Consider the following 22,707-nt stretch of genomic DNA (forward strand, 5'->3'; position numbering starts at 1 on the left):
CTATAACATCGAAAACAGAATATAAACACTACACTATAACAACATCGAAAACATAATATTAACACTACACTATAACATCGAAAACAGAATATAAACACTACACTATAACAACATCGAAAACATAATATTAACACTACACTATAACATCGAAAACAGAATATAAACACTACACTATAACAACATCGAAAACAGAATATAAACACTACACTATAACAACATCGAAAACATAATATTAACACTACACTATAACATCGAAAATAGAATATAAACACTACACTATAACATCAAAACAGAATATAAACACTACACTATAACAACATCGAAAACATAATATAAACACTACACTATAACATCCAAAACATAATATAAACACTACACTATAACATCAAAACAGTTTGTAGACATTAAACTGTAAAATTAAGGTCGTACTACAAACAAAGTACTGTAACATCAGTCTGGCAATAAAAAATGTGCAGTAAAAAGTCAGACTATAAACACTATACTGTAAGATTAAAGTCAGACTGTGAACAATACACGTTAACATAAAAAATTGTCTAAAGACATTACACTATAAGATCAAACCATGTTACAAAAACCAAAAGTTCAGAATCAGAGTGCAGATACTTAACACAACAGTGTAAGACAAAAACAAGAATAAACACCACAATGTAAAACTAAAACCAGAGTATTAACTTTAGACTATAAAATCTAAATCTGATTATACATGTAAACCCTTCTCTGTAAGTTCAAAACCAAACTAAGAATACTAAATTTTAAGATTCAAATGATCCTTTAAATGTTATATTTCGAAATTTAAAAACAGATTTTAGTGAGTGTTAACTTGTGGTATGTTTTTTAGGCATTCAAAAAATCTAATACTAAATGGTAGGATAAAAAATGAATGTTTAATTCCTTCAAGTATAGTGGATTAAAAAAAGTACGTACTCCATGCACACTGCAAGTCGGGAAAGCCCAATTTTATGAGCCGTATCTTATTAGGGACAGAATCTGGAGACAAAAATATGTATCTTTACTCAAATAGGTAAACCATTTTCTTGGAGCACTTTGATAGTTCACACCCAAACTAAAATAATCAAAACACAATTTGTTCCAGAAACGTTAGTTGTGTGCCTTTGGCACGTGTTTGATTTAGGATTGCGTATATTTTTTCATCTACTTTAAATAAAAGGTCCTGTTTTTAATGTGCCGTTAGGTATGACGTTATGGTCAGAAATTGGTTATGCCTAAGTCCCCCGGTGGGCCAGCGATAAGTCTTCGGATTTACAGTGCTCTAATCAAGGGTTTAATTCCCCTCGGTGGACACAGCAGATAGCTCGATGTGGCTTTGCTATAAAAATAACACACACACACAGTTGGTTATGTCTTTAATTGAAATTGTCTCTGACGATCACTACCTATTAATTATTCATTCATTTTAAACTCTTTAAAGATCCTCTTCAAAAATATGTTTAGGCCTACTCAAGTATAATTCTAGCATCAAAACAATAACGCTTTGAAGTGGTGGAGGAAATACTTAGGTATTTTCGAATTACAATATTTTAATTTCGTTCCTTGTAAGGCAAAAGTGTTGTTTGCACGTTTTGAAGATGCGAAGAAGACATACTTATAATAATATGTCAAATACTTTGGTATATAACATCATCTCATGATCCTACACGCTCTCCACTGCTAGGAATTCGCGTACATGCTCCCAAACACTAGATGTCGTGATAAAGCAGCCGATGAGTTAAGCACATGCTAATACGCTCTAGTATAGCAGCATGATTTACATGCGCTCTAGCTTCTAGTGCCAGTTTCTAGAAATATTCACTCTGGGCGTCATCCATCACGAGAGCTTAGGATTTGCATGCTACCATAAACTATTCGTTCATCTACGTCAGCGCAAAGAACTGGAAACAGCAGTAGAGTGTGCGAACAATGTATTGATTTTATACTGATGAATTAGCTAGCTAACCAAACTCACTACATCGGCCTTTTGTAATAACGTCCCAGTAAATCAGAGCTAATTTCCAGACAACTCTAAAAAAGTGTTCGCTTTATTAAATACTACAAATTCATGCGCTTGAAGAAAACTGTATGTTATATTTTAGATCTTATTCTTTGTCAGATACAAAAGCTATGAATAGAGAAATAGACTGCTTGCTATACAACATGTTATTTCTATGTATATGTGTATAAGTTAGCAGCACGTTAAATGGTGACTAATGGTACTCTATTTATAGAAAGTCAATCAGCACAAATGTAAGTACATTAGAAAACTTCCTTAACAATATGGAGGTTCGTTGGTAGAAACTTTAATTTGACAGTACAAAAGTCAGTGTTTAAACATCAATATAAATTCATCATATAAAAGAACCTAAAAGTCAGGTAATAAAAAAAGTTGTAAGGAAAACATAAGGTAATGTCATGTTTGGAGATGTATCATCCGCTCGTATTAATGTCATGATTGGAAATATATCATCCGCTGGTATTAATGTCATAGGTTAGAGACGTAGCATCCACTGGTATTAATGTCATGGTTGAAGGTGTATCATCCACTGGTATTAATGTCATGGTTGAAGGTGTATCATCCGCTCGTATTAATGTCATGGTTGGAAATATATCATCCGCTGGTATTAATGTCATGGTTAGAGACGTAGCATTCACTGGTATTGATGTCATGGTTGGAAATGTATCATCCGCTGGTATTAATGTCATGGTTAGAGACGTAGCATCCACTGGTATTAATGTCATGGTTGGAAATATATCATCCGCTGGTATTAATGTCATGGTTAGAGACGTAGCATCCACTGGTATTAATGTCATGGTTGGAAATATATTATCCGCTGGTATTAATGTCATGGTTAGAGACGTAGCATCCACTGGTATTAATGTCATGGTTGGAAGTGTGTCATCCGCTTGTATTAATGTCATGGCTGGAGATGTATCATCCACTCGTATTAATGTCATAGTTAGAGATGTATCATCCGCTCGTATTAATGTCATGGTTGGAATTATATCATCCACTAGTATTAATGACATAGTTGAAAGTTTATGATCCGCTTGTATTAATGTCATGGTTGGAGATGTACCATCCACTCGTACTAATGTTATCTGTAAATATTTAACTTATATTGAACAAAGTGTGTTTCGGAAAGAATATAAATCATACAAAAATATTCGATAATTTAACAGATGCCGAAATCCATTGACAGGTCAGTCAGTACACATACATGATTAAGTTAACATCATTGGGGAAGTTTCTGGAATTTTAAGCTTTATGAAGTTTACTTTACAACTAGTCAATCTGTTTTACGGCAAAAAAAAATCTCGAATTAATTTTAATAATGATAATTTTTGTCTGAATAGAAAGATAGCTTAAAATATAGATAAGAAAAAGTTAAGACGGTACAAAATAAACAATACATATCTACAAGGATAGTTGTTGTTGTTTTTTCAGAATTTTCGTGCAAAGCTACACAAAAGATTATGTGTGCATAGTCGTCCCTATTTTGATAGACTAGAAGGAACGCAGCTAGACAATAACACAAATCACCAGCTCTTGTGAATTTGTTTTTATCTGACGTAATAATAGTGCAATTTGACCATCACTATTATAGCATATCCACGAAGATCGTTTTTATAGCAACAGGTCACGAGCCATGAATCCTTGGATTCAAAGTTCGAGCACGCTAGCCAATAGACCACGCCCAGCTCTGTAAGGTTTGTTTCGGATATTCACACAAAGCTACACAAGGACTATCTTCTATAAGGACCCCTAATTTGGAACTGATAGACTAGAGAAGAGGTAACTACTCTACAGCACCTACCGCCAACTCTTATGCTTCTCTAATCGAATAGTGTGATTTTTCCGTCCCTCTAGTAACTCACTAATGGCCCCAAAGTGCGTAACGCGATCATGTTTTCCGGCAAAGGGACGCGAACCTTAGATGATAGGATCCACAGCCCGGTAGGCTAATCACCAGTCTAGTATATTTATGACATCATAGTATATCCAAAACATCTGAATCTATAAAGGTTCCACGAGATCTTGTCATGGATGTTGGTTAACACAGCATGTAATAAGTAATTTTTATAACAGGGAAAAGAAAAACTAGCGGTGTAAGAAAACATTTTACTTACTTTAAAAAAAAACAAAGAAAAATTAAGAATTATGCATGAATTAAACAAAGGAAATTATTTCCAGTTCAGTTAAGAAAGTATGAACAATGTGTTTATTTTCCACCAGTAATGTAGTAGTAATGTTTTGTAGTTCATAAACCTGAGATTAAACATTTACTTCGGCTCTTTGCAGATCAGAAAATTCATCCCCTTTTTCGTGTCATATAAGTGTTAAAAATGTATTTAATCTTGACAAAATTAACTAATTTAGCGTTTAAGAAAACGGTTGAAATTAAAACGCAATAAACTACTTCTAAAACAGATAGGACAACCTACAATAACTATTCAGGGAATAATTTTCCCTATGAAAGTTTATAAAAATAAACATTAGTAACGTTACCTATTACGCATTAAAGATCAAATCTGAAACATAACCCTTAAAATACTGGTATTCAGTAGGTCCACTACACTGCATAACCCGTAAAATACTGGTATTCAGTAAGTCCACTACACTGCATAACCCGTAAAATACTGGTATTCAGTAGGTCCACTACACTGCATAACCCGTAAAATACTGGTATTCAGTAGGTCCACTACACTGCCAAGTCTGTACACCTTTAATTTCCTTTCCACCATAACTTCTAATCTGTAGTATCCTAAAATAGAACTACTCAGTGTTTCTTCCATACAACACCTTGAAAAAAGCCTTCCTATTCTTTCAAAAAGGAAGCAAATGCACTGTTTTATTTTCCTTTCTTACTAACAGTAACTTCAATTTGGGTCATGTACAGAACAATTACCATACAATAGAACATCTTTTGAAGAGGATGCCATTATTTCTTCAGAAAGTTTTAGATCACAATAATTTACAAAAAAGAAGGCGGTAAAAACATGATGCACAGACGCTTTCTGTAATCGTAACAGAATAAACTTTAAAAACAGAGACCTTAATTATAACAGTGGAAACACCCCACTTTACAAAATATAGATGAAAAAAATGTATTAGTTCATTTAGAACAAACTCTACAAAGTACATCTTTGACGGAATATTTCTTATTGTCTCAGCGCATTGAACAAAGGACTTAGTTAGTTGCCGTTCATTTCAGTATATTCATCATGAATACTCTGCCTAAACAATATGTCCCAAAAAAAAGGCTTAAAGAATTATTTCAGAAGTTTTTCACGTGGTGCAAAATAGGGCTAAGTGGGCTTAGAATTGTTTTGTATTTTACCTGTTATTCCTAATTAAGACAATTCATTATTAATTGTAATTACTATTGCAGAATTTGGGTAGCTTTTCTAGTAGAAATGATTACATAATTAAACAGTAGTTTTCCTGAATGTACAAATGATGAGACACTACGCAGAGAATATTTTGGGTGGATGATTTCCTTAATTATATCAGAAACAAACTCCACTCAGTAAAGAACGTAGATTGGACAGAGATAATGGGTTTCATCATTTATTCCAGAATAACTGCTACATCTTGGGAACTTTACTAGACTGCCTGTTGAAAGAAAAGAAGACGACGTTTCGGCTTCTATAGTGAGGCCTAGAGAGAAAAAGGCCTCATTATTAAAGTCGAAACGTCGTCTCCTTTTCTTTCAACAAGCAGTTGCAGTCCAGTATTTCTATCCACTGACTACATCTTGAACCGAAATTCTACATATTACAGATCCCAAATGCAGATCTTCATTGACTACATCGGAAGGAGCTTTAATGAATTTCATTAACTGTATTATACGAAACTACACAATAAAGCACATTGAACAAAGGGTTTGAACATTCATATCAGCAGAAGCTACATACGGAACAGCGATTTCTTTATTTATAGCCGGGCGTGGCTAAGAGGTTATCGTGCCCGGATTTTAATCTAAGGAGGTTCATGTTTCCCTAACCGTTGACATAAGAGTACGTTATGAACTTTACGACTGGGTGTTCTAGAAGCGTGACGGATAAACCCCACGAGTCGGTCAGACAGAAATGGCCCAAGAGTTGACGATGAACACTGTTTACTAACTTCCCTTCCCCCTAGTCTAACAATCCAAATTTGTTGTTGTTGTTCTAAACATACAAACTAATTTATCGATTATAACAAAATAAACTCTGCATTGTTCAACTTCTTATAGAGAGGATTCGCTTAATTATATTAGAAGTAACTCCACAAGGTACAGCATATTGGACGGATAATTAATTTTATTAACTATATCAAAGTAATCCTTACGTTTCATGATCTCGAAAGGAGGGTTTCTTTAATTATATGCCTGGTGACTAGGGCCCCTCGATTCGCAATTTAAGGGTTGCGGGCTCGAATCCCATCCCCGAACATACTTGCCCTTTCAGCCGTGGGCGAGTTTTAATGTGACGGTCAATCCCACTATTCGATTAGAGTTGTCGAAGAGTTGGCGGTTGGTGGTGTTGGCTAGCCGCCTTAACTCTAGAGTTTCATTTCTAAATTAAGTTTGACTCGCGCAGTTAGTGGGCGAGAAGTTTTGTTCAAAATTCAACAAACCTTAATTATATAAAATAAATTATTTACATAGATAGTACAGTATCGTTTAGAAAAGATTTAGTTAAATATATCTTTAAACGCTGTACACAATTGTATAATTAGATAAAGAACTTAATTAACTATATGCTGTAAGTAATTCTCCCTGTTATAACCTAGTTTACAGAACAGCTTTCTATCCTGACTTATATCAAAAGTTATTCTACAATATACAGAACGTAAAACTTCCTTCGTTATTCTAGAAGTTATATGTGGCATAACACCGTGTATAAAAGCTTCCTTGGTTATTCTAGAAGTTATATGTGGCATAACACCGTGTATAAAAGCTTCCTTGGTTATTCTAGAAGTTTTATGTGGCATAACACCGTGTATAAAAGCTTCCTTAAATACATCCGAAGAAACACTACACAATACATTATATTGGGCATAGATTTGACTTAACTGACTTAAATATATGAGAAGCTCTATGCGTATAACAACATCTTTGACGAAGAACATCCTTGAATGTATCAGTAAACAAATAGAGCTATTCTCATAGTACGATGTTACCCAATTCAACAGTTAGACTAGAGGATTTCCTTAATTTCCCAAGGAAAGCTAACTGGTACAGCACACTTACAGAGGGTTGTTTTTTGTTATTAAGTACAAAGATACACAAAAGCTTATCTGTGCTCTGCCCATAACAGGTATCGAAAACCGGTTTCTAGACTTACAGAGAGCTGTGTAAATTAGATTAAAACGATTTGGAATATGCAAGTTAGCAAGTCACGTGACAATCACAGCCGATTTAAGGTTACAGTGGAACGGTATGTACCAGCACTACATTTTGACTGTGTTTGGCTTTAGGAAGTAGTGTGATGCCATTAAAAATTTGTTTTTTTTTTTTTAGGGGTGGGAGAGGATATGTAACTATCCTTTCTGAAAAAAAAAAGTTATTCATACGCTTAGATCATGAAGGTGTGCTCAGCTTTGGAATATAGAATTTCCAAGACGTGAATATTCCCTGTACTTAATACCATTGGAAAACAAATGAATATGGATCAGTTTAGGAATCCCGGACCATCCACAGAGGAACATGCAATAAATCGTGCCCTAACCATGGTAAGCAAAATGCAATATTTTGTAACAGGTAAAAATCCAAGAATAAAATGTCAGGGGCGAAAGCTGACCACGTGCCCTAGACATAAGTACACATAATAAAAAAAGAATCTCCGCTTGGAAAAGGACACAAGTCACGTGTACACAAGTTGTTTCCACGATATCTCTGCTCAATTGATCCATGCCTCAAGCAGCTGAAGAATGAAACGAGCGTTCATACTATTTCATACATACCACTCAATTTGGCGGATGCAGCACCTAAGGATTACTATTGAAACGAGTACTGGGAAATCGTCGTCCTCGTACATTAGATGGAATATGAAAAACAGGCAGGGAATACTGATGTGTTGTGGAGATGATAGCTTTATGGCGGAGCCTTTTGAATTGGAAACTATGCTGCAGTGCCATTGTCAATATGCTCAGTCGTCAGATAGAGCATGACCGGACATGACAACATGGACTGTAACGATGTGGTGAGGCTAAATAATCATTTTAATATAATGTTCTCAACCACTGTATGAAAAGCAACTCCACACTGCATAATATATTGTTGAGAGAATTTCGTTACTTATAGTATAAGAAACCAAACACTCTTGAACATCTTTAAAAAAGTTTCTTTAAATATAAAAAATAATTATACATAGTTCATCACATTGAACTCATAGATTCATCAAACGTATAAAAAAATTATACGAACAGTACGTCTGACAGAAGTTTCTTTAAGTACATGCGAATGTATTCTACATCATTTATGTATTTGATAGAGGATTTCATCAAGTTTGTTTTGTTTTTGAATTTCGCGCAAAGCTACACGAGGGCTATCTGCGCTAGCCGTCCCTAATTTAGCAGTGTAAGACTAGAGGGAAGGCAGCTAGTCAACGCCACCCACCACCAATTCTTGGGCTACTCTTTTAAGAACGAATAGTGGGATTGACCGTCACATTATAACGCCCCCACGGCTGAAAGGGCGAGCATGTTTGGTGTGAGAGGGATCCGAACCCATTTCATCAAGTAATGAACAAAATCTCTACGCAGAGTACCACGTTGATATTGGGTTTCCTTTGTTTGTATCACATTAAACTCTACAAGTTACAGCTTAGACAGAAATTTCCTTATTTATGTCTGAAAAAACTCTACACGTTACAGTATTTTAGACAGAAGTTTTCCTTAATTATATGTGAACAAACTCTACACGTTGTAGCATCTTAGACAGAAGTTTTCCTTAATTATGCCCGAAGAAACTCTACACAGTAAGCAAAGAGGGTAGAGGATTTCCTGAAATTAATTAGATCATACGAAACTTCACACTGTACAGAATATTAGAAAAAAGGATTTTCTTGATCATACGATAAAATATCCTACACTATTCAAAATCGAATGCTGAAGGCGTCCTTAGCAATACCAGAATAAACCTTACAGGATATGATATATTCTACGGATATCTTCATTCAATAATTATAAGCAACTCTACACGGTACAGAAGGATTTTCTTAATTACATCAGAAAACACCGAACACAATTCAACAGTTTGAATAGAGAAAGTAATGAATAATATATCATCAGATATTCTGAAATGTATATTATATTTAACAAAAGATTATTTCTTAAATAGATCATTATACAGGGTACATTATCTTGGATAAACGATTTCCTGATTTTTTATTAGAAGTTATTCGATGCGAAACAACATATTAGACAGGAGTTTCCTTATATCCATCATATTAAAGTATATACAGAATGATGTCTAGGACAGTGGTTTTCTTTAATTACGTCTGATGAATTCTGCACGGTTGGACACAGGTGAGATACGATTTCTTTAAAATATTAAAATAAATTATACTATACAAAATATCGATCAAAACAAGCACTAGAGAGTAAAGCATAATGGAAAAAAGGATTTCTTTAATTCTATCAAAAGAACCTTTACACGGTAGAAATTACTCCTCGCAAGGGTTTTGTTAATTACATCAATAGAAACTGTAAATTACTCCTCGCAGGGTTTTGTTAATTACATCAATAGAAACTGTAAATTACTCCTCGCAGGGTTTTGTTAATTAGATCAATAGAAACTGTAAATTGGACATCTTCGACAAACGATTTCTTAATTATCAGAAGAAATATGCACCGCACAAACTATTAGACGTAAAGTTTCCTGGGTAATATGCCAAATTAAACTTCATAAGTAACAAGATGTCGAGCAAGATGTATACACAATCCATACATTGGAGAGAAGTTTGAACATAATATTTTCTAAGTTATACCAGAAGCAATTTTACAAGGAACAATATCTTGGACATATAACTTATTAATTGTATCAGAAAAATATATGTATGATATATCTTAATAGATGTGGGATTTCCTTAATCATAACAAACAAACTACAGACGGTGCGATATTTTGGGCAATGGATTTCCTTAATCATATCACACGAAACCATGTACGATTGAAAATACTGTAGAGAGGATTTCTTTATATATATTAGAAGAAACGTCGTGAAGTACAAACTATTGTTCAGATGCTTTCCATGTTTATATTAGGAGTAATTCTATGCAGTACAGTATAATGGACAGAAGAATATTCACATAGTGCAATATCCTGACAGAGATTTCATACAATAATACCAAGAATAACTGTACGAGGTACAGCATATAGAACAGAAGAATCTTCACCTAGTGCAATATCCTGACAGAGATTCCATATAATTATACCAAGAATAATTGTACGAGCATGTTGGATAGAAGAATCTTCACCTAGTGCAATATCCTGACAGATAATTTCTGTTCTTATGTAAAAAGTAACACTACACGTACGACACATCGGACAAAAGAACCGAATCTTCACACACGGCAACATCTTGCCAGATATTTTATTTAATTATAGAAGTAGTTATTCTTCAAGATACAATTCCTTTGACAGAGATTATTCATTTAACTATGTCAGAAAAATTGTCTCCTTGTTGGGTCAACGGTAAGTTCACGGATTTAAAACCCAAAATCCAAGGTTAGATTCCTCGTGGTGGGCACAGTACAATAGCCCATTGTGTAGCTTTGCACGACGAAAACAACAACATAAGAATTTAATCACAATAAAACGTCTTTAACAAAGGTTTTCCTTCAACAGGTAAGAAAAGATTCTAGCCCATACTAGAATTCTGATCCGAGGATTTCTCTAAATATATCAGAGAGAACACTCACCATATGGTACGTCATATTGAACAGAAGGTTTTCGTAATTATACACCAGAAGTAACTCTTAACGGTACAACGTCTTGGATGGAGGGTTTTGTCAGCTATATAATAAAGAAAAACCTATATGATACCATGATTTTTACAAAGGAATTTTCTTACTTATATCAGAAGAATCTAAACACAGTACAACATAGTGAACAGAGATTTTCCTTAATTATATGAAAAAAAAAAATGATCGCATGTACGACGCCAGCTTTTTCCTGGTCGAGATGAGGGGGCTGATGTGGACCAGTCTGAGTATTGAGAGGGGGACTTTTCTGTTAATAAGTGTAGATCACCAGCGTGTTCAACACGCTGGTTGGGTTAGCTAAGGCAAACTTTTGGGTGGCTATAGTCCCCCCCCCCAAGCCCCCTTACAGAACCGATCCTGTCTGATCGTTATATCATATAGAACACAGGATTTATTTAATTTTAAATAAAATATGGAATTAAAATAAACTCGTTTACATGGTGTATCGTGCAACAAGTTTCCTGGTTTATGACTCGTGACACTATGATTGCTGTTGGCGACATTCTCCTAGGCCAGCAAAATGTTATACTAATATTTCTTCAATTAATTTATTCTAATAACTGAGTATAAAGCTAAATGTATATATATATATATATATATATAATAGGGTTTTTATATGGAAAAATCTGAAATTAATATTTTAACAAGTTCATTTTATCTGTATTTTAAACTCAGTCGTATCTCATATAACATTTGTTCCCGATACATTTAAGTATATTTTGTATTTTGGCTTTCGAAATAAATACAAACTTTTTACACTTCAAGCTGCTGATGCGATCGTTGTATTTGCAAAGAACCAGGAACATTAGTGTAACAGCAATTATGAAGTGTTGGTAGATTTATAGAACCAGGAACATTAGTGTAACAGCAATGGTTCTATAAATCTACCAACACTTCATAATTGCTGTTACACTAATGTCCCTGGTTCTATAAATCTACCAACACTTCATAATTGCTGTTACACTAATGTTCCTGGTTCTATAAATCTACCAGCACTTCATAAATGCTGTTACACTAATGTTCCTGGTTCTATAAATCTACCAACACTTCATAAGGAACATTAGTGTAACAGCAATTATGAAGTGTTGGTAGATTTATAGAACCAGGAACATTAGTGTAACAGCAATTATGAAGTGCTGGTAGATTTATAGAACCAGGAACATTAGTGTAACAGCAATTATGAAGTGTTGGTAGATTTATAGAACCAGGAACATTAGTGTAACAGCAATTATGAAGTACTGGTAGATTTATAGAACCAGGAACATTAGTGTAACAGCAGTTATGAAGTGCTGGTAGATTTATACTGGTTTAGATTTGAAAAATCTTTAGTGACTAAATATTTTGTTGTTTCGAACATTTCGTGGTGATGTGTTTTTCTACAGAAATTAGATGACAATATTAGATCGAGACTGTTTCCATCTATAAAGGAACAATAAAAACATACAACAATACATGTTATACAAGAACCAACCAGAAATAAGGTTACACGTATCAGAAGATTCAAACAATCGGTTAATTTAAACTGGTTCTTTCAGAATTTTCGTTCATAATTATTTATAGGGCTGTCTGCGAAGAACCGTCCCTGAAATTGAACAGTAGAGAGAGGGCAATTAGTCAACAGTAATTCCTTTCAACTCTTGGACTACTGTCTTCTGGTCCAATAGTAGGATTTGATTGTCACACCCGTGTTCTCAAAATGTGTAGCGCGTGTTTTCCAGCAACGCAATGAGAATCACAGTCCAACCACGCTAAACACCAGGCCACACCCAGCCTGGTCGGTTAATAAATCTGGAACTACAATACTTTATAAAGTTTCTTAGTGTTTATTATAATTCATCTCACCCTAAAATCACTAAGGAATATCACTGAAAATCTTGATGTTTTCTCCTTATTGAAGTTTGATAATAAGCAAATTACTCAACACAGTTTGAAATAATTTGAATACATTTCCGTGTACGTGGGCTATAAATAAAAACTAACTTTTTGGGGGCTGAATTCTAATTTCAGCATGTTTACATATAATGCCATGTCATTACACTCAAACTTTTAGAAAATCCGGAAGGATTGCATCCCCTCTTCAAAAGCTACAGATAATTGAGTATGTTATATTAAAATGATTTTGAATATGCAAATTAGCAAGTCACATGACAACCACTGCATACATAAAGTCGCGGTGGTGGAACGGTTGTATCAGAATTACATTTTTACATTATTCAGTGTCGCCTGACTGTTGAAACAGGCGCTGGGAAATCGTCGTCCTTGTACACTAGATGGGCTGTGGAAAGCATGCAGGAAGTAGTGGTATACCTTGGGCAGGACACCCTTGCGACGGAGCTTTTTGCAATGAAAAATAAGCAGCAGGCGTGACAACATGGACTGTAAAGATAAATCGTTTTACTATAACGTACTAAACCGCAGCATAACCTCTGTAAAGCCTGGTATAATTAAATGAACAAAATAACACTATGAGTGTGTTTATCCCCCTCTATTTTCTTCATCAATTCCTCTCTTTTTTCACCTTTTCCCGCCTGTAAATGTTTACGAGGAATTGCACATTGCAAACCCCCATCTGTGGGCATCACTGTAACTATCATACCATTAATAATTGTGTTTGAGATTAATAAGACTAGATTAAACAAAGAATGTAGGCTCATACTGAACAACAGTTGACAAATACGTCATTAGAGAGCTGCATTTATAAACTGGCTGCGCAGTCGCTGGGTTCATTTACAGAGTTTGTCTTTAGATTCAAGCTTCTAAAAAGGCTATTGAGAAATGTTTGTATGTTTCTGATTAAAATTGTATTTTATGTTTTGTTATAAAATTATAATCCAACTTTTAACATGGGTATACGTCCGAATATATCGTAAAAATGTATTTTAAAGACCTAAGACAAACTGTTTTTGAAAAAAAAAGATGAAGAAGAAAAAACCAATAATAATAAATGTAAAAAGAACAGGTAAATAGAAATCGAAAATGATTAATTTCTTCACTCTTCCCAGACAGCTTCCTTACACACTTAGGGTGTATGAATCGAGCGTTGCACGTATTGCGTGAGTTAAAATCGAATGTTATGCCGAAAGTGAGTGCATAAAGATATGCTGTGCTGTCGCTAGGGCAACCCCCATCCTTGAATAGAACTCGGAGCAACTCACTTTGTCTACCTCTCACCCCTATTAGAAATAGCATATTCGCTTTACCCGCATGTCTAGTAGTGCTATATTGGAAGGGAGTGCGCAATGTTGTAACAACTAGTCAGCCCACGTAAAGAGCACGAGGTGTGTGGCACGTGAGGCAGAGGACGCCATCGATTTTCATTTCGAGTATACCTTGTTTTGTAAGACGTAAAAAGGGGGTCCTCGAGCACTTAGCAAGAAGAACGTGGAAAATACGAGCCACAAGTATATATATCGTTCCGTGAGGCACACGAGAGCCATTTTACCTGTTTCATTATGCATCAAAGTGATTTTTGATGACATTAATGAGAACATACAGCACTTACATCTCTTCGTTTATTACCGGAAAATAATAAGGTAAGATGTTACGCGTGTTTTTCCATTTTCAAAATTGGACAAAAGTTAGTGTGATATATTGATAGTGTTCGATTTACTTTCATCGTTATTAATATTAGTAAATATATATTATTACGAAGCCACAAGGGAGTATATATTGTATGATGAAAATTTTAAGAATCTGTTGAGTTTGTACGATAAACTAAGTTTCAAAAAAGGGAAAACTTTTTTCCCTATCTGCAGAAACCACTGTGCATTTTTAGGTCAACTTTTACGAGGTTCGAAAATGTTTATTCCACTGAAAGTTAAGAGCTGGAAAAGCAATATTAACAGTTTTCGTATTTTATATTATAGGTAAGGGACATTTAACGAGAATTAGGGTATAATCTTAAAATTAAATATATATATATTTTGTCCACCCTTTACGTTTTTGAAGAGAATCTGTTGCTTAAAATGAAAGTGCGTTACAAGGATAGAAAAAAATGTGTCTTTTTTTATTATTTATTTATCTTGTATGAGAGCGATCCGACAATTCTCCAGAGTTTTCGTCAATGTAGACAATTCTGATAAAAACTAGCATCCTTGCGCATTTTTTGTCAGTCCTCAAAATACAAAGTAATCGATTGTCTTATTAAGCATATTAACTATAGAGTAGTTTCAAAAGTTAGCATGTCTGTTACAGTTATATTAGCGATTAAGATTTATTTTATATAAATATAATGTAAAGCTTTCTTGTTTTTTTTCTAATTAGGCACCATTTCACAATAACCAAACAATTCATAAGATATGAAAGAAATGTTAAGTAAACCACATAACTAGAAAATGTTATGTGAAATTTGATTGGTTAAAATATAAATGAAAATTCGCTGCTTATTTCTGGTGAAAATTCGGTCAGAGGTTACCTGGATATTTGATTGGAGTCTTCAGAGAAACTGGGTATTTGATTTAGGTGTTGGAACAAGAAAAAAAAATGTGTATTTGAAATTTTGTTGTTGGTTTTTTTTTCTCATTCAGCGTTAAGTCTGAGGGCTTATAACGCTAAAAGTTGGATGATCCCCTATCGACAGAGTACGGGTAACCCATTGTATAGTTTTAAGCTCAATATCAAATAAAAATTGTAAATAGATATTTACCATACTTTCTTTTGGCTACTCGTACAGCCCATAAATTCTGCCCGTAAAACTAGTTACCAGCCTGTCCTATAGTTGTCAAATTACATCATGTTCAAGAGCGAAAATGACAGTCCATTATAAGCATATTTGATGACACTATGAGATCGTGAGTAAATACGCAAGCCAACTTCTTTCCTTACCGTACACCTTTGTCTGCTATTAAAACACAAACCTAACTTCTTTCCTTACCGTACACCTTTGTCTGCTATTAAAACACAAGCCTAACTTCTTTCCTTACCGTACACCTTTGTCTGCTATTAAAACACAAGCCTAACTTCTTTCCTTACCGTACACCTTTGTCTGCTATTAAAACACAAGCCTAACTTCTTTCCTTACCGTACACCTTTGTCTGCTATTAAAACACAAGCCTAACTTCTTTAAAGGTATACGGTAAGGAAAGAAGATGGCTTGTGTTTTAATAGGAGACTTTGTCTGCTATTAAAACACAAGCCTAACTTCTTCCTTACCGTATAACTTTGTCTGTATTAAAACACAAGCCTAACTTCTTTCCTTACCGTAAAAGAAGATGGCTTGTGTTTTAATAGGAGACTAACTTCTTTCCTTACCGTACACCTTTGTCTGCTATGATATGTTTGTGAACGTGAACTTCGTTATTTAAGTTAACTTAAAAAATCTTTCAGTTGTGAGTTACGACAGTACTTACAGAACATAAAAGCTAACTGCCAAAACGGAATATTTCAAATGTTGGCCTTAAGTTATAGCAAACTGCTGTTGTAAAAAGAAATATACTAAAAAGAACCAAATGTATTTAACTTTTCTATATATATTTTTTTATAAAACATTTCTTAGACGGGCGAAATATTCTGAATTTACAGAGGATTGAGCATGATATATCAAAACGATTTTCAATATGGAAATCACAAAGTCACGTGACAACCACAACCGATATAAAGTGAAACGGCATGTTTAAGAACTACATTTTGACACTGTTTGGCGTTACGTAGATAGTGTGATTCCACCGAAAATTGATCGCTTTAAGGAAGCGTATTCATACACTCAGATCAGGAATTTAGAATTTTCAAGACCGGTGTATCCCTTGTACATTGAAAAACAAAAGAATATGGATCAACTTGCAACTCGGGACCATCCAAAAAGAGACCTACGACAAGTCGGCCTCAGCCATGGTAAGAAAAGTGCAACGACAGTGTAACAGGTGAGATTTCACGAGCACAAATATCAGTGACAAAAGTCGTCCACATGTCCCAGGCAACAATAAACAACATAATCAAGAAAGAAACTGATTATAGCTTTAAGCGTATTTTATATTGAAACTCTCCGTCGCAAGGCTATCACTTCCAAAGCATACCACTCATCCCTCACAAACATTCCATAGGCCATCTAGTGTACGTGAATGTTGGTTTCCTAGCGCCTGCTTAAACAGTGCGATTACAGAGAAATCCATATGTGTTGCATCTAACGACATGACCGGTACGTAAAATAACATGAATACCCTTTTCAATCTACAGCTGCTAGAGATATGGGACAGTTGAACGGGAAGTATAACCGGAAGCCTTATCTTGGTAAATCCATATCCTGTTGGCCTATGATGACCGGACGTGGTGATGTGGACTGCACTCAATCAATCAGTTTATATTCCTATTGGTGATATTTTATTTTTCACTTTTTTTTAATCTTTTTTTTTTTTTCATTTTGCTTGTGTCATTTAATTTAAAAAATATTTTAATAATCTAACTGTCACCAGAAGGAAAAATATCCTGTAATCCTATAGCATTAGTTCACTGTAGCTGTTTTGATGAATATAACCTATCTCTTTAAAGTTTGGCGATGGTTGGCCATGTGGTAGAGTTTTGTATTTTGTTTCTAGCGAGCCGGGTTAGAGTGCGTGTGATACCCACACACATTAAATTATGGATGCATTATAAGAGTGAAAGTCAGTCGCCTAGCCCCCCCCCCCAGTGGCACAGCGGTATGTCTGCAGACTTGCAACGCTAGAAACCGGATTTCGATGCCCATGGTGGGCAGAGCACAGATAGCCCATTGTGTAGCTTTGTGCTTAATTTCAAACAAACAAACAAACATTCGCTTAGTGTGGATGGTATTAGAGTGACGCTGTCTTCCCTCCGTTTAGTGCAGTAGTTAAAATTAGGAACCATGACAGAAAGTTTAGTAGCTTTACCAATAATGCAAATACGAAGCATGAAGAACGAACTTAAATAACATGAAAAAGCTTAATAGGCATTCGGATAGCGCTGAAAATCTTTAAAGTTTTCTTGTGGGTTTCTTAACTCTTCTAAACCTGATGTTTAGAGTGTAGTTATTGTATTAATATTAAAGGTAATTATGTTGATTCATTCTTGAGAAGAACTGGCTGCAGGAAATACATTGACTCAATAAAGAACTGTAAAATATTCGAAAAGAGGATTTCTAAAGACTGAATCGGTTTGCCACGATAGAACATTAAAATTCATAAATTTAGGAAACTTGCGTTTAATTCTTAATTAGTAATATTCAAAGAATATCAGTACATGAGCGCAGAATATTATAACTATCAGTCTTGTGTAGTGTTAGAGAGAGCGGTTGTAACAAATTTATGTGTATTTCGATTGGTTCTGAAAAATTATTTGTGTACCTTCTTTTCTTTTTCATAATCCACTGATTTTGACATTGCTATCTGTAAGTTTGTTAACATTTCTGATCGAGATTTTATAACATCATTAGACGGGTAAAAAAAATGAACGAAGAGTCTGTCATAAAACTGAACTATTTGTTTTTCCATTATTTTATACAGCAAAGTCAACTATTTTTTTTAACAGAAAGTCACTGGGAATTTTTTGGATATGTTTGTCGGTTTGTTTAGTTGAGCACAAAGCTACACAAAGGGCTATCTGTGTTCTGCCCACCACGGGTATCGAAACCTGGATTCTAGCGTTGTAAGTCCGCTGACATACTGCTGGGCCACTGGGGGCTTTTGGATAGGAGAAACCTTCAGAGGATGAACCAGGACAAGACAACTGTTTGCTAATAACATACAGTTATGTAAATATATTGAAGTGTTGTATGTAAACTTCACGGATCCTAAGATTCCCCAGTCATCCATACATACATGTATAATGAGTGAAACTTGAAGACACAAATGTATATACAAGTTTGAAATTCACGAGCATATGAATGGATAAATATAGGAGAGACGTAAACAAGATTAACTGTCTTTGTTTTGTACATGTTTTTAAAGTAAAAATACAGTGTTAAAGGTTTAAGTTATCATCTTTTCACACATTTATAAATGTAATGTTCCGAACCATTTTGTGATTTATTAAGGTTATTTATTATTGCATGGTCACAATTTTACCCTAAATTAAAGCCTAATGAAATTCGTGGCTTCTTTATAACATGTAAGAGTTTAGGATTTGGTTTAATTATGGTATTATTAATAATATAAAATCTTGGAATTCCAAATAGGTGTTTGAGTATATAAGATGAGATATATCCTGTCTGTTCGAATCTGATGTCACCTCAATGTGACGTCATAAGAGTCACTTTTGTATTTTTTTAGGTGTATTGTTTTTCCATGTCCTATATATTTACAGTCTATTCCACCATCCTTCTAGCTTGATTGAAATTCGAGGAACTTTAGCAACTAGTGTATTATAGAAAACCAAGGGCAAGTAAAAGAAATGGCATTGTTAAGGCCTCAGTGTATTGTCTCTGCTATGTATAAAACGTTTCAGTTTTTGTTTACTGCGTATAAGATTGGTGCTCGCTTCTTAGTTTTCCACTTTCTGTAAAATGGAAACATGCGTCTCTGTTTCATTTTCTTGTTAGTTTTCATTTTTTCTTAATAGCAAAACCTGCTTCATTTCGTTCCATTGTTCTTATTTTGACTTTTTCTCTTTCTGCATCGTTATTGTCGCCAGAATATTGCATGTTTTACTGAACGTCATTTATTTAAACCTCCAAAATTCTTAAATGTAATAATTGTTCTTAAGTAAACACGTTTTCTTTGGGATTGCTAGAGAATAGGACGTTTCGTCGTGAGGTCACATTCCATGTGTGATTCTTTAGCTTTCAATTGGAGCTTCTCCCGATAGCGATTAGCTCACGACTTAAATAGAAAGGTGATCTAAGCTAAGTTGCGAGTATTTTTGGTTTTAGGTCTTGTAGACAATGTTGTTTTCCTTTCTTTGAGTAGCTTGTTGATGACAAGGTTACTAGAATCAGGTTTAAGCACATGCAGGAATCCAGTAAAGTGTTTCTGTGAAATCCTCGTATTTTTATTTCAACACTTCGTTAAAAATCTAACCCTAAGCGATATTATATTTCATTACGTAGTGGAGACTTCCATATCACGTTGAAGAAAAAAATTGTGCTGTTGCATTAATTTCGTACTCGCCGGAAGACAAGTAGAACTTGCTGTAACAATTTGACTGTCTAATTTTAGAACTACTTAGGAAAGAATAGTTCTAAACCTGCAAGTTCTGGACTAAATAGTTTTTTACTAAACCGAAAAATATCGCTTCTCAGAAAGACAAATGCCAAATTTTTAATTGCAGCAGAGCCTTGATAGAATTTTCATATAAATTCCTTATGTGCATATAAACACACAGAGATAAAACACTTTAAAAGCTACGCTTGAACGTGAATGCTCTAGAAATCTCTTAGATTTAAAGATTTTTAAGAGTTTATAGTCACAGTGTATGTCAATATCTGATCTTGACTCCCTTCGATGTCCAGCAAGACTTAAAGTTGCTATATTTCGTAAAGAAGCCTTTGGAGGATCTAGCAGGTTAAAAAAATGCTAAACATTAGACTTTCCCATAAAGTAAAAAAAATCCACGTTCCATTAAGAAGATTGAAGAAGCAGTAGGTGTTTATCATCTTATTATTGGACATAGGATAGCTTCTGCACCAAAGAACGTCGTTTGTTTTGTAGAGAACGAGCATGACTTGAGAACAAATGGTGGAATTGTAAGAGTGGAATACAGTTTAGGAAGACAAAGGATTCTTTATAACTTTAAGAAGAATGAAAAATGGCTGTTTCGCAAAGTTCTTAGATCTTCAAGATTTCGTGGGTAAACATTATATTGCTCAGTAAATGCCGGAAAATGTCCGAACATTGTTGAGTTGTTAGTTCAAGCTTTGTTTCCTTCTTGAAAATGATTCAATGGTGAGAATATATTTACACTAGTTGAACTAGCAGTAAAATACTGATCCTAGAAACTTGTATAACACGTGAACATAATACGAGCTCAAGTTTTAGAGATTAACTGGCTTATTGCCGTTTTAGCAGCGTGTTAAATGTGGATTATATTAACAACTCATTTAAAGAAAATTGTCAAATTTCTAACTTTGCATTAACACTCTTCGTTCGCAAATAAAATAATAATTCATTTGTTCATGAAAGTAGATTATCAGACTGCACTCGACAGAACCGTAAAAAAAAAAATGGAATTTTGTACTACTGGTCTGCACTCTTATCATAGAGGAACTAATGAATTATAGAACGTTATATCAAACTCTGCTTTCAGCAACGGATAAATTAATCAATTATAAGTATGGAATATTATAATAGCGGCCAAAACTCGGTCGGAAATGAATGACTTAATTAATTATTAAACATATATTGTTCTAATGTATATATTTTTCAAAGAGAAAGGGAGGTGGGAAGTGGCATTGATATGGAGGTGAAATAAGAACTTAACAAGTATAGAATATAAATATTTTCATTACACATTAGATAGAATTTATCGAGGTTTGTGTATATTAGCATCATAGAAAGGAATCCTAAAATACAGAAATGAAAACCAATCGTTACGGAGAGTTACCCATTACTTACACTCTTTGCTTTTCCATTGGTGTAACGCAGGACTTAACTGGATATCTTGTTGTTGTTTTCTTTTGCCATGTGAAAAAAAAAAAAGAGAAATAACACTCGCCGGTTTAATTTTCATTGTGAGTTTATATTTTGTAGATGGGCGGTTTTACTAATAATACTCACCTTGTTGTTCCACAGGGTGGATAATATAATGTTTTTCACCATCAATCAGAACAAACTAGAGGCGCTCCTAGTTCTGCCATGACAGTTGGCACGTGCTACTGTGGGTTTGTGGACATTCTAGACACTGTAGGTCATTAGGTTCGGCCATAGTGCAAATTTATGTGACACAAATGACGAAGGATGACGCCAAAATGGGGGCCAGCCTACGACATCATCTCTAGACCTCGCAGTGGGGATCGACCGTCTAGGGTGGGCAGAGGCGTTGTATGACGTGCGTGCATGCTGTTTGTTTGAGTTCGAGAGCGAGAAAAGATGCTTTTCTTTGGTGTTTTCAAAATGAACAGATCAATAACTACTCGCTAGAAATAGCCTTTATCGACTGTTCTTTTACAACTCTGTTTTTTGGCATGTAATATGAAGTATGAATTTAAAGTTACAGCTTATGTTTACATACGTCACACTTTGAGGATGTGTATACCGTAACAGATTTCGAGCGGTAATGGCTGGTTTCCTTCCTGATATTGTGTGAAAATCGGCGTAGCTTCACTGTACCAAAAGTTTCTTTTATCGTTGATAAGCTCTAAATTCTTCTTGAAACTTATCACACATTTTTGAAAGAGCTAATTCCTTGAATATACAAAGTCTGGCCTATTCATAGAAATGTGATTTACGCAGAAATATGATGAATATTTGAAATCCGGAAACTAGAAGAACTAGACATATGTAAGATAATTTATTGAGTCGTGGTGAACGTTTCCATATGTTACACACTATAATATATATAACTTGTAAATTCTAAACAACAATATACAACGGTATTGGAATTTGGAGGGTAAATTCTAATTTTCTTTCCTTTATTAGTAGTATATGCTTCACTTAACTATTCATACAGATAAAATACTACCTGCCTTCTGTCCACTGTGGGAATCGAACCCCGGAATTCAGCAAACATACCGCTAACCCACCGGAAATCAGATATGGTACTGGAATACCAATTTCAAGAGAAATCTTGCTTATCACCACTACTGATTAACAACTCGCTTTTACTCATATTTGTTAG

General features: G+C 34.5%; 1 protein-coding gene across 6 annotated transcripts in view; it reads left to right on the forward strand.

Moving 5' to 3' along the window:
- Positions 1-14,192: 14,192 nt before the first annotated feature.
- LOC106460804 (frizzled-5-like) overlaps positions 14,193-22,707 on the forward strand; it is a 30,212-nt gene continuing 21,697 nt past the window's right edge. For 5 of the 6 annotated variants that reach the window (XM_022387593.1, XM_022387594.1, XM_022387592.1 and 2 more), the window contains exon 1: positions 14,193-14,519. The gene's annotated coding sequence lies outside the window, so the exon portion shown is untranslated. Of the gene's footprint in view, positions 14,520-21,902; positions 21,919-22,707 lie in introns of those variants that run through there. The other variant, XM_022387596.1, reaches the window with a different exon arrangement.

Source organism: Limulus polyphemus, unplaced genomic scaffold (genome assembly GCF_000517525.1).
Source record: "Limulus polyphemus unplaced genomic scaffold, Limulus_polyphemus-2.1.2 Scaffold838, whole genome shotgun sequence".
Lineage (NCBI taxonomy): Eukaryota > Metazoa > Arthropoda > Merostomata > Xiphosura > Limulidae > Limulus > Limulus polyphemus.